This window comes from Polyodon spathula, unplaced genomic scaffold (assembly GCF_017654505.1).
Source record: "Polyodon spathula isolate WHYD16114869_AA unplaced genomic scaffold, ASM1765450v1 scaffolds_1757, whole genome shotgun sequence".
NCBI classification, from domain to species: domain Eukaryota; kingdom Metazoa; phylum Chordata; class Actinopteri; order Acipenseriformes; family Polyodontidae; genus Polyodon; species Polyodon spathula.
Window position 1 is genome coordinate 1 of NW_024473233.1, and position 11,678 is coordinate 11,678.

Genomic DNA, 11,678 nt, shown 5'->3' on the forward strand with positions numbered 1-11,678 from the left:
TTATGGGCCCAGCACGCTTCCGCTGCGCCACTCTGCTACAGAGCAGGAAAAAGAACAAGTCAAAAGCCCCGTGTCACCTCAGTGCTGGGCGTGCTCCTCTGAGCAGACCATGCAAAATAACGAAACAGTCTTGTTTTTGTACATTTTGCGCAACTCTGCTACACTTGTGAATTGTCAAGCAGAAGAAAAAAAAAACTGATGTTATCGTTTTCAGCATCAACACGGCAGTGAACTTTGGAAAAGCTGCAAATCAGAGATGATCTGATTTCTTTTCTCCCAATTATATCATGCGAAGTATACAACTTTTCTGCTCAGTTTGATCACAGGCAGTTTTCTCACCAGTTTCGATTGCCAATTCCAATACCCTGTCTCATTTTAAATGCATGTTAAATCGTGGAAAGCACTGTGCGAATATTTGACACAGACTATTGCTTCTCTCACAAACGGGAGATAACCTGAAAATAACAATGCCATGTTTCCACCGTTGGACTTCTCGCGTGTGAAGCGAACCTGATAACCACTACACTACAGAAACATTAATAAGCTTACTTGCGTTCCGCTATACTGTAACTGAGATCACGTCTTGTGCTGCAGTGTCGATGGTGCGGGACTCAGCAATGTATGCTTTAAGGCAATACACAAAGCAACAAGGAAGTTGCATGTTTACATAAGCACATTTCAAACGGATCTTTGGAAATGTTTAACAATTTACCGTCAGCCCGGCTAGCTCAGTCGGTAGAGCATGAGACTCTTAATCTCAGGGTCGTGGGTTCGAGCCCCACGTTGGGCGTCCGTTTTGAGTACTGTTTCTTAGAGGCAACAGAGCACTGTTTGACTGCAGATTAAATATTTCCATCTGTTGTAATGGTCTTTTGCAAGGTGTCAGCAGTATCTCAGAAAATACAACAATCTTGGTCTGTTGTTTATATTTCCTTCCTGTCTGTTCACATTTTATACAGTATTGCAATAATAATACCTGTATGCTTTGTCAGATAGGAATTGCTATTGTAAAATGCGTGCATCTTGTATAGATATAACAATATGTAGTATATATTGAAATAAATATACAAATATAGACAAACCAGTCAAATTCATTCTCTGCTCCTGCTGACTGTGCGTCCAGCCTCCGCTCCAGACAAACCCGGGTTCACACGACGACAAAATCCAATCTCTCGAATGGATGACATCTGGAACTTTTATACCAGCTACTCAGCTGCTTAATTATTCAAGTTGCACCTATAGGGGCTGAGAACAGGAGAGCTTCAACGTGCCAGTGAGATCCGTGCAAATCTACAACAAAGTAACGTGCCAAATTAAACGCGCTTTATAAATGCGTTACAGGAAAACAAACATTAAATCAAACGTGACAAATCAAAACGTGAATACTACAATAACAAAATCAAACGTGCCTAAATAAAGTGACGTGTCACTCCGTTACATTCAACTTAAATTGTTTTAATATTCCAAATAACATACTACTTTGAAAAAACACTCTGTCAGCCACTGGATCGTAGTCTCAGGCTGGAGTGCGGACCATTGAGAACAGTAAACGATCTATTACCAAAACACTTCCACTTTTTAACGTGTTTCGATATGAATGTGTCCAGCAACATGCTTATAATTCAGTATGTCCAATATTTCGATGATTGCAAATATATAACAATGTCTTGCCTCAGTTAATTTTTTAGAAAAACTACTCTGCCAGCAAAAGAAAAAATGAAGCTAGCAGAGGATGGTTTCGATCCATCGACCTCTGGGTTATGGGCCCAGCACGCTTCCGCTGCGCCACTCTGCTACAGAGCAGGAAAAAGAACAAGTCAAAAGCCCCGTGTCACCTCAGTGCTGGGCGTGCTCCTCTGAGCAGACCATGCAAAATAACGAAACAGTCTTGTTTTTTTACATTTTGCGCAACTCTGCTACACTTGTGAATTGTCAAGCAGAAGAAAAAAAAAAAAAACTGATGTTATCGTTTTCAGCATCAACACGGCAGTGAACTTTGGAAAAGCTGCAAATCAGAGATGATCTGATTTCTTTTCTCCCAATTATATCATGCGAAGTATACAACTTTTCTGCTCAGTTTGATCACAGGCAGTTTTCTCACCAGTTTCGATTGCCAATTCCAATACCCTGTCTCATTTTAAATGCATGTTAAATCGTGGAAAGCACTGTGCGAATATTTGACACAGACTATTGCTTCTCTCACAAACGGGAGATAACCAGAAAATAACAATGCCATGTTTCCACCGTGGGACTTCTCGCGTGTGAAGCGAACCTGATAACCACTACACTACAGAAACATTAATAAGCTTACTTGCGTTCCGCTATACTGTAACTGAGATCACGTCTTGTGCTGCAGTGTCGATGGTGCGGGACTCAGCAATGTATGCTTTAAGGCAATACACAAAGCAACAAGGAAGTTGCATGTTTACATAAGCACATTTCAAACGGATCTTTGGAAATGTTTAACAATTTACCGTCAGCCCGGCTAGCTCAGTCGGTAGAGCATGAGACTCTTAATCTCAGGGTCGTGGGTTCGAGCCCCACGTTGGGCGTCCGTTTTGAGTACTGTTTCTTAGAGGCAACAGAGCACTGTTTGACTGCAGATTAAATATTTCCATCTGTCCTAATAGTCCTTTGCAAGGTGTCTGCAGTATCTCAGAAAATACAACAGTTTTGGTCTTGTGTTTATATTTCCTTCCTGAAATATACAGTATAATTGTAATTTTACAGTATAATTGTAAATCTCGAAAAACTACAATAGTATAATTGTAATTTTACAGTATAATTGTAAATCTCGAAAAACTACTCACTATAGTCTAAATCTCGAAAAACTACTCACTTCTAAGTCTTTTGTAGTCATTTTTGTATTACTTTAGTATAAATACATGTTAATTTGGATTCATATGTTGTTTTTTTTTTTTCTGACTTTATGTGAACGAAAAGACACAAAAGCTGCCGTTTTCTCATTGGAAATAGTGATATTTCAAAATATCACTGTCCTGGTCACAAAAGCAAAGTTTGTGGGGAATAATAGCCATTTTCTATACTTTTGAGGCATAAGCAATTAGGAAATAACACTTACTACCCAGGAACAAAAATTGTGTTACATGGTGTTATCGTGTTTTCTGTAATATAATACTCAAGCATATTCGTCTTTCATAAGAACTTAAAATAAATGATAGAGATTTGAGATGATTATTCAGAAATATACTTAATTATGTTACAACTATTCTGTCTGAAATATATCTGTAACATTTAAGCAATGCCTTTGTGGGTTTTTGATTAATTTAATTTGCTAACAGACTGTTGTGATTTGTTTATAACTGTGATAAGCGATCGCTCTGTTTGCCGTATATTTTCTTTCTGTAAGAGGAGTGTCCTTGTGATCCCATATAGAATCCGACGAAACAGGTCGCCCTCCTTAATATAAACCGATAAAGAATAAGTACCCGCAACCCCCCAGGTGATTTACTGCAGCGTCAGGCATTGCAGGTTCAGGAGTGCACTGCAGTATTTAGAAAGCACATCTGCGTGAGTCAGGATGGCCGAGCGGTGTAAGGCGCTGCATTCAGGTCGCAGTCTTTCTGGAGGCGTTGGTTTGAATCCCACTTCTGACAAATCTGTTTTGTTCATTTATTTCTTAAACATCCACTAAATGCTTGGTAATTTGAATGCATGTAATTGTCTTTGCATTACTTTGAATGTGTATTGTTCAGTTTAACATGAAAAAAACTTTACCCGTGTGGCTGGTTAGCTCAGCTGGTTAGAGCATGGTGCTAATAACGCCAAGGTCACGGGTTCGATCCTCGTACGGGCCATAACTTTCCTTCTTTAAATAAACCACACCCGCAGTAATGCTGTAGATGGCAGTACAGGCTAAATAGTGAACTGAAGTCAACTGCCTTTGTTGAACTCTATCAGAGTTGTGCAAGGCAACCACACATGTGAAAATGTAAATACAACATCCTTTCTGTCAACATTCATAATAATGAATACATTTGTATTCATGTAAACCCCCCCTACCAGGGTTGTCATGTTTTGTTCTCTTTCTTTGAACACACTCACACAGGGTCTGGGGTTCTTTTCAGGGTCTCGGTTTATTCACCAAAATTTGTAAAATAGAATGATTTGAGAGAGAGGTAACGCAAGGGATGGGTACAAATGAATAGAGCAGGTAAAGATAGAAATAGGGTTTTGTTTTAAAGACAGGTGAACAATCTTATACAGAGCAAGAGGGTGGTGGCGGCCTCTGTAAGAAACAGATACACATTATCATTCAGGGCCTGCCATCTCCCCAAGTGTTACAACATCTCTTGTCAAACAGTCAAATTTAACATGTTCTATACACACATTTGACTAAATCAACAATAGCAAAATCATACCTTTATTACGTGAAAGTATACACCCCTGCTATTTTTCTTTTCAGGTTTCCCAGAAAATCTGCGCAACCGGTGCTTCAACACAGCTCTTTCTCCATCCAGAAATATTCGCGCTCTGCTGAAACTGTTCTGATGCACTCTCTTTTAACTCGGTGCCTTAAAGGGAAAGTCCTGCATTTGGCCAATATATAAACAAAAACACTTGCTTTTAACCACCCGGTCACACTCTCCCCTGCTATTAGTCAGAGTCCTCTATGAGTATCCTAGCCCTGGGAGCTGAGATCTTTTCTACAAGCACCTGTTCCACTTCACAAAGTACTTGCGCAATGAACTCACGGTTAGTAACCTCCAGACCACCTATTGCTGTTTGTGGCTGTCTAAATGGATTTCTATGCATGCCCGCCCTAGTCCTTGAGGATCTCCTGGGAGCGGGTTTGGGTGCGACCCCTGAAGCTGACTCAACACATTTCTGCCTGGCCACGCTCGTGGCCTCTACCGGTGTCACTACAGGAGGTTGACCTATTACTGCACCCTCATTCTCTGATGAATCGGACTCCATCCCCACCTTTGGTTGAGGTGGTAGCACTGATTCTGCCTTTCCGGTACTTTCTGCAAAATCACTACACGCCCTTAACTCAGACTGATGGACCCTCCTAACCTTTCCTTCCCCCACTGACACTATAGTACACGTAGTACCCTGTACCTCTGTGATCTTATACACATCAGGACCCCAGACTGGTTTTAACTGATAAAACACCGGAAACACACTGGAAATGGTTACTCAATTCACATTGACTTTGACATCACAAAATAAAATCGTTGCAGTAATTTTATATTAAGGTATATGCAGTCTTTAAGGAGAGACAAGCAGTCAAAACAATACATTTTCACTCACAGGTGCATTTATTCCCATAACTTGGTCTGGAAAGTACATTTCAAAGGGACTGCTGCCATCTGCTGGTGAAAATGAGAACTGCAGCTACCATAACCAGATTTTACTTTGTATACACCAGGTTGGCATAACAGACAATCTTTTGGACAAAAAGACAAGGTTCTGAAGAGCCAGCAAACACGGAACTACAACAGGAGACACCAAACCACGCAGAAGACTGCACTGACACCAGGACAACGTGTGTGGATCTCCAACACAAGGTCATCTGGAACAGTGTTAGGAAAAGCTGAGGCACCTTGCTCATACATTGTAGAAACTTCTTCTGGGGATAAGAGAAGGAACAGGGTACATCTTCAAGTTCTTCCAGGGCCTGCAGAAGAAGAGACAGACAGCAGTGGGCCCCTAGAAGCGAGCCCTGAGCCAAGCGAGGGGGAGCCCAGGACACCACCAAGACGAATTCAGCCAGAGAGAAGGGCAGGGCGACCTTTGTGGTTTAAAGACTTTGTAGTTTATAAAAAAGAACAAAAGAGAGGAGTTGGTGGTAAAGACCAGCTCCAACGGTGGGCCATGTACTAGCGACCTCTGACCCCAAAAGAAAGTTTATATGTAAATAAGTTAAGGGTTAAACAGAATTAAAATGCTTTTCCTTTTTTAGGGAGGAAGATGTAGTGATATGGTGTTACACTGTCACCTAACGTTAACAGGTTTATATAGAAATGTCCTAGATGGTGCTATGCAGTTAGCAGCTGGGTCTAAGGCGCCAGACTCAAGGACGCTGTCTTTTCCAATCTTTGGGTTGTCTGGTCTCTGAATGGAGGCGTGGGGTCAAATCCCACTTCTCGCACTACATTATTACTTATTTTTTAATGGAATAAATGTGTTCATTTTACTATAAAGGATGTTTCCAGGAAATAAAAAATTGTACAATCCATTTTCTTTTCCTACCAAATTGTCTTTTATTTACCAGCAACCAGTACTGCAGAGCGATCGAAAGGCGGTTTTGTCACCTTGTGAACGCAAGACTACTGTGCATTGGCCGAAGCAGTGCTTCGTGTTTAATGGACTGGCAAACATTACAAAGAGAGAAATGCGCTACCAGAGGAACATATTCCTGTTAGTAAGGTGACAAAGGGATTTGAAATACTTGTTTAAGCAGACATTATTTAAAGGAAACCAGCAGCAATGTGGTAATTTCATATAAAGAGATGTTTCAATTGATCAGAAAATCTTGTTCGCGTGCAGTTTACCATTTCCGACCACAATATATTTATGAACACAGATGGCATTATTGTTTATGTCAGACTACTTGAAGCCACTGAAAAATATTTTGAGTCCACATTATTATTTTAATATTCAAAACAGATTGCTTTGAAAATCCCTCTCCGTCGGCCGCTGGAGCGTGGTCTCAGGCTGGGATGCGGATCATTGAGAAGAGTAAACGATCTATTACTGGAAGCAGCTCAAATAGTGCACTCGTTTAAACATGCTAGCAATAGCAGGATCGACTTCGGCATGCTCCGACTGCTTCCATTTACTAACACGGTATGAGGAGGAGTACAAACTTTGACACTTCCTAGTAAGGGGAGTAAACACGACAAGTGTTTTTCGGAGTAATGCCTTTAGTACGCTCAGTCTGCTCCAGCTGGGTGCAAATCACATGGCTAGATGCTCTGTTGTCTTAAAAGTATAGTTCTGATGGATTTCCTCGGGTAACTTGACGTGCATAACTTCTATAAAGTCAAGCCTTAATTAAAGTGTTCCTAAAATGATCCATTTTAAATTTGCTAAGGATTTAAATAAAGACCTGAACAATCGTAGGCGTACATTGATGTTATTTATTTATTTATTTCTGCCAGTAACGTGTCCCCTTCATCCAGCCCCCCGATGAAGACAGGAGTGGTCAGCAATAGCAGCGAGCAGGTGACCGAAAACACGCTCACCGTCCGCTTGGTGCTGAGAAGAAACAGTCCCACTCCTCGTCATGGATACCGACACCAATCCCTTCAAAACATGTTTCGCCCGAGAAATGATCCTTGAAAATATAGTCTTAACATATGTTGGCAGACCGTCGTCCGTTCTGGCACGCTACGCTTTATATCATACAATGACGGGCAACAGCGAGGTGTTACATTAACAATACAAACTAACTTTTGAGACAACCAAGCCGTTCACGCATAACTTAAGTTTCTCGTTGATATAAAGAAGTCTAAATAAAAGGTTTCTACTACACATTTGCATTAATGTATTTTCTGAATTTGCAAATGACTGACGACATTGCCAATAAAAAAGCAAACTCTGTAGGACAACTGTACACTCCTATGCAGTTACGATACTAACCTTAAGAGAAGGGCAGCAGCACCAAAATGAAAATGCTTGCTCAAACGGTAGAGCGCTCGCTTAGCATGCGTGAAGATGCGGGATCGATACCCGCATTCAATCAATCGACAAACCCTGATTTTTCTTTTTTTATTCATTTTTTTCTACAGCGCCCCGTATACATAGTAAAATGTCTAAAGGTAACAAAATCTACGTAAAAACAAGAAAATATATAAGTATAGCTACACAGATTGCATTATTGTTTATATAAATAGATTATTTGTTGAAAGCATTGAAAAATACTCAGAATCGAAACTTGTACTATTTAATGTATTAACTTTATTTAACATTGTATTACTATTAATTTAACATTGCTCCCAAGTTATATTCTTTACAGATTTTGTGCCCACCCCAGTCACCTAAAGGATAAGTCACTGGCTTCCTGAAACAGGGATCACGGTTTCGAGTCAATGTTATATTAAAAATGAGCAATATTTGTATTTGTTCTTTGTCTGCGATATGCTTATAGATGTTGACACTGTGCACAGCGTGATCGTGGCTGTGGATTTGAAAGCGTCTGGGTATCCCTGCGCAGGTACAAATGCTGCAGACTACGTGCCCCTTTGTATTATATCTTTGTTTTTAATTCTTAAATGTCTGTTAAGCTTAAAGGTCTAAAATATTACTTGCTGTAATTTACATTTCTTCAAAACTAGTATCTGTGTAGCTATTTTCAATATCTCATGCATGGAAGGGTTGATATGACTTTATTACTCAACTATGTCATTGAAGACTGGCCAACATTTACTTAGGAGTCACTTTCATTTGTTGTGCAGCGAAAAATGAACCCTACCAATCAATAGCAATACAATCCATTTCTGTTTGATGGCTGCAATCAATACATTGTGTAGGATAAACTGTATAAATAAATGCGCAGACGGATTCAAATCCAAACACTTTAAAATAAGAGAGCGTGGAATAGAAACAAAGAGGGCTTTGACCCCGACGTGATTTGAACACGTAACCTTCTGATCTGGAGTCAGACGCGCTACCGTTGCGCCACGAGGTCCCGGTGCAGGGAGGATTGTTATGCAATGCTAGACTGCACAGCAAGCGTGCCAAACACATGCTATCAACGCTGCTAATAGGAAAGCACTCGATATCACCAGGTTCAAGGGAAACAGCCTACTAAAAGTATGTTTTAGCCAGCAGTGCTATGAAGTTGTCAGAAGTGTGTTGATTCTTTGCTTTAAAAGTAACAATGTGATTTGCTTTTAGAAAGATCTTTATTGCTCATCAGTATATCAGCAACAGGGAGAAACTGGCAGTATTGAGTGACACAGAAGACTTATACTCTTAGGGCGTCTCCACTGAACGCTCACTGGCACATGGGCTTTGCTCATTTAATGGCGTGGCAGAATGCAATAATGCATTGCCTGAATGTACCAGCAACAGAAATAAATGTGTATGTATTTACGTGTGAATAAATAATCCTGCATATACGATGGGAGCAGGCACCTTAGATCATCAATATAACGATCGGCCAACACCAAGGGACTTTGTCTTGAGCAGGGACTAATATAATTTAAAAACAAGCTCAAATGGTTCCACTGGGGATCGAACCCAGGACCTTCTGCGTGTAAAGCAGACGTGATAACCACTACACTATGGAACCTACACAGGTCAGTTCAATAATCTACATTATTGTCTACATGTAACATCTCAATGTTAATCAGACCCTTCGGCATTGTCTTCAAGAATTAAACTTGCCAGCCCAACACAGGCTAACATTTATTCAATCGACAAATCATGTATTTTTTTTTTCTTTTTTTTCTATAGCTCGCCCCATATACATAGTAAAATGTGTAAAGGTGCTTTGCAAAATTTACGTAAAAACAAGAGAGTATCTAAGTATAGCTACACAGATTGCATTATTGTTTATGAAAATAGATTATTTGTTGAAAGCTTTGAAAAATACTCAGAATCAAAACTTGTACTATTTAATGTATTAACTTTATTTAATATTGCAAATAACAGATCACTGAGAAGACAAATAAATAAATAAATAAATAAATATATATATATATCCTAATTGTTAAACATTTCCAATGATCAGTTTGAAATGTGTTTATGGAAACATGCAACTTAACGATTGCTTTGTCTATTGCCCTTTAAACATACATTGCCGAGTCGCGCACTAGCAACACTGTAGCAGAAGACGGTCTCAGTTACAGCACAGGCGAATGCAAGCAAACTGCTTTTGTTGCGTAGTGGTTATGACGTTCGCCTACACGCGAATGGTCCCCTTTTTGAAACCACGTGGAAACATGGCGTTGTGTTTTGTGGCGGTTTACTCTTTGTGAGAGAAGCAGCGGTCTGTCAAAAAAGTCGCACAGCGCCTCCCACGATTTCATATGCATTCTAAAGAGAGACAGATTATTGGAATTGTCAACCGGTGAGAAAACTGCCTGTGATTAAATTTGGCAGAGAAGTTGCATGCTCTGTACGAGGTATTTCGGTGAAAAAATAATTTTGCTGGATCCAGAGTCAACGACTTGCACAGAGTGAGTGGCACCCTGAACCAAAACTGCTACCACAGCATTTTGCAGCGCCATGCAATACCCTCTAGTTGGTCATGGGTTCATCCTACAGCAAGATAATGACCCAAAATATACCTCCAGGCTATGTCAGAACTACCTTAGAAGAGAAGAACAAGACAGTAGGCTTCAAATCATCGAATGGCCAGCATAGTCTCTAGACTTAAACCCCATTGAGCTGCTTTGGGATGATCTGGACAGAAGGGTGAAAGCAAAGCAACCTACAAGTGCAACACATTTGTGGGAAATTCTGCAACAGTGTTGGGAAGAACTTTCCGAACAATATTTGATTTCCATTGTAGAAAAATGCCACGAGTGTGTTCGGCTGTTATATCTGCAAAAGGTGGCTACTTTGATGAGTCAAAAATTTAGAGTACATTTTGTTAAACAAAACGATTCCATGATTTCTTTTTTTATCTCCAATTGTTTATTTGTTCTATGCTTTAATTTCAGACTACATTGAGACATTAAACTGCGTAAATTTCAATAAAAACTGGAAAAATTGAGGTGTTCTAAAACTTTTGACCGGTAGTGTATATATACATTTGAAGCAAATAGGAAAAGTAATTGCTCATCAGAGGCTTTTTTTCCTTAGCGGCAAGGGTGTTTGAACAGAAAGAAGGCAAGAACTCTGTTTGGATGACAGCCCCACTGAACTTGTTGTCTCGTCTGTACTCAAGGTTGAGCAGATTTAGGAAAAAGGGTCAAGGCTACTCTTTCTCACCTCGTGACTGTGGGACTTAAAAACAAGATGAAACTATAGTGCATATGTCTTTGATCCTGCAATAACTTGGTGCCACTTCCAGGCAGTTGATCAGTATTGATGTGAGACACTGTGGCTTGTAGAGCCTCTCCAGGTCTCCGTCTAACCATTAGACGACCAGGTGTTGGGCAAAGCTGAAAACTGGACTCATCTCACCGATCCTTCAGCAAGGCTGGAATCGGGCAGATTTGTCTTTGTGAAGGGCTCATGAATCAAGCCAAGTACAAAGTTGTCCTGGGGGTGCTTCAGCAAGAAATCGGGCAGATTTGTCTTTGTGAAGGGCGCATGAATCAAGCCAAGTACAAGGTTGTCCTTTGCTTCCTTCTGCTCTGACAATGTTCCCCAACTCTGAGGATTGGTTTTTCCAGCAGGACAATGCTCCATGCCACACAGCCAGGTCAATCAAGGTGTTGATGGAAGACCACCAGATCAAGACCCTGTCATGGCCAGCCCAATCTCCAGACCTGAACCCCATTGAAAACCTCTGGAATGTGATCAAGAGGAAGATGGATGGTCACAAGCCATCAAACAAAGCTGAGCTGCTTGAATTTTTGCGCCAGGAGTGGCATAAAGTCACCCAACATCAATGTGAAAGACTGGTGGAGAGCATGCCAAGACGCATGAAAGCTGTGCATGAAAATCAGGGTTATTCCACCAAATATTGATTTCTGAACTCTTCCTAAGTTAAAACATTAGTATTGTGTTGTTTAAAAATGAATCTGAACTTATTT

General features: G+C 40.4%; 6 non-coding genes across 6 annotated transcripts; 3 read left to right on the top strand and 3 right to left on the bottom strand.

The window, feature by feature from the left end:
• The first annotated feature begins 717 nt into the window (after positions 1 to 717).
• trnak-cuu lies at positions 718 to 790 on the top strand. The gene has a single exon. It is a non-coding gene; the product is annotated as a tRNA-Lys (tRNA).
• A 933-nt stretch (positions 791 to 1,723) lies between these two features.
• trnam-cau lies at positions 1,724 to 1,795 on the bottom strand. Its single transcript has one exon. It is a non-coding gene; the product is annotated as a tRNA-Met (tRNA).
• Positions 1,796 to 2,479: 684 nt separating this feature from the next.
• Positions 2,480 to 2,552, top strand: trnak-cuu. Its single transcript has one exon. It is a non-coding gene; the product is annotated as a tRNA-Lys (tRNA).
• A 1,192-nt stretch (positions 2,553 to 3,744) lies between these two features.
• trnai-aau lies at positions 3,745 to 3,818 on the top strand. Its single transcript has one exon. It is a non-coding gene; the product is annotated as a tRNA-Ile (tRNA).
• A 4,766-nt stretch (positions 3,819 to 8,584) lies between these two features.
• Positions 8,585 to 8,656, bottom strand: trnaw-cca. Its single transcript has one exon. It is a non-coding gene; the product is annotated as a tRNA-Trp (tRNA).
• Positions 8,657 to 9,189: 533 nt separating this feature from the next.
• trnav-uac lies at positions 9,190 to 9,262 on the bottom strand. Its single transcript has one exon. It is a non-coding gene; the product is annotated as a tRNA-Val (tRNA).
• Positions 9,263 to 11,678: the final 2,416 nt, after the last annotated feature.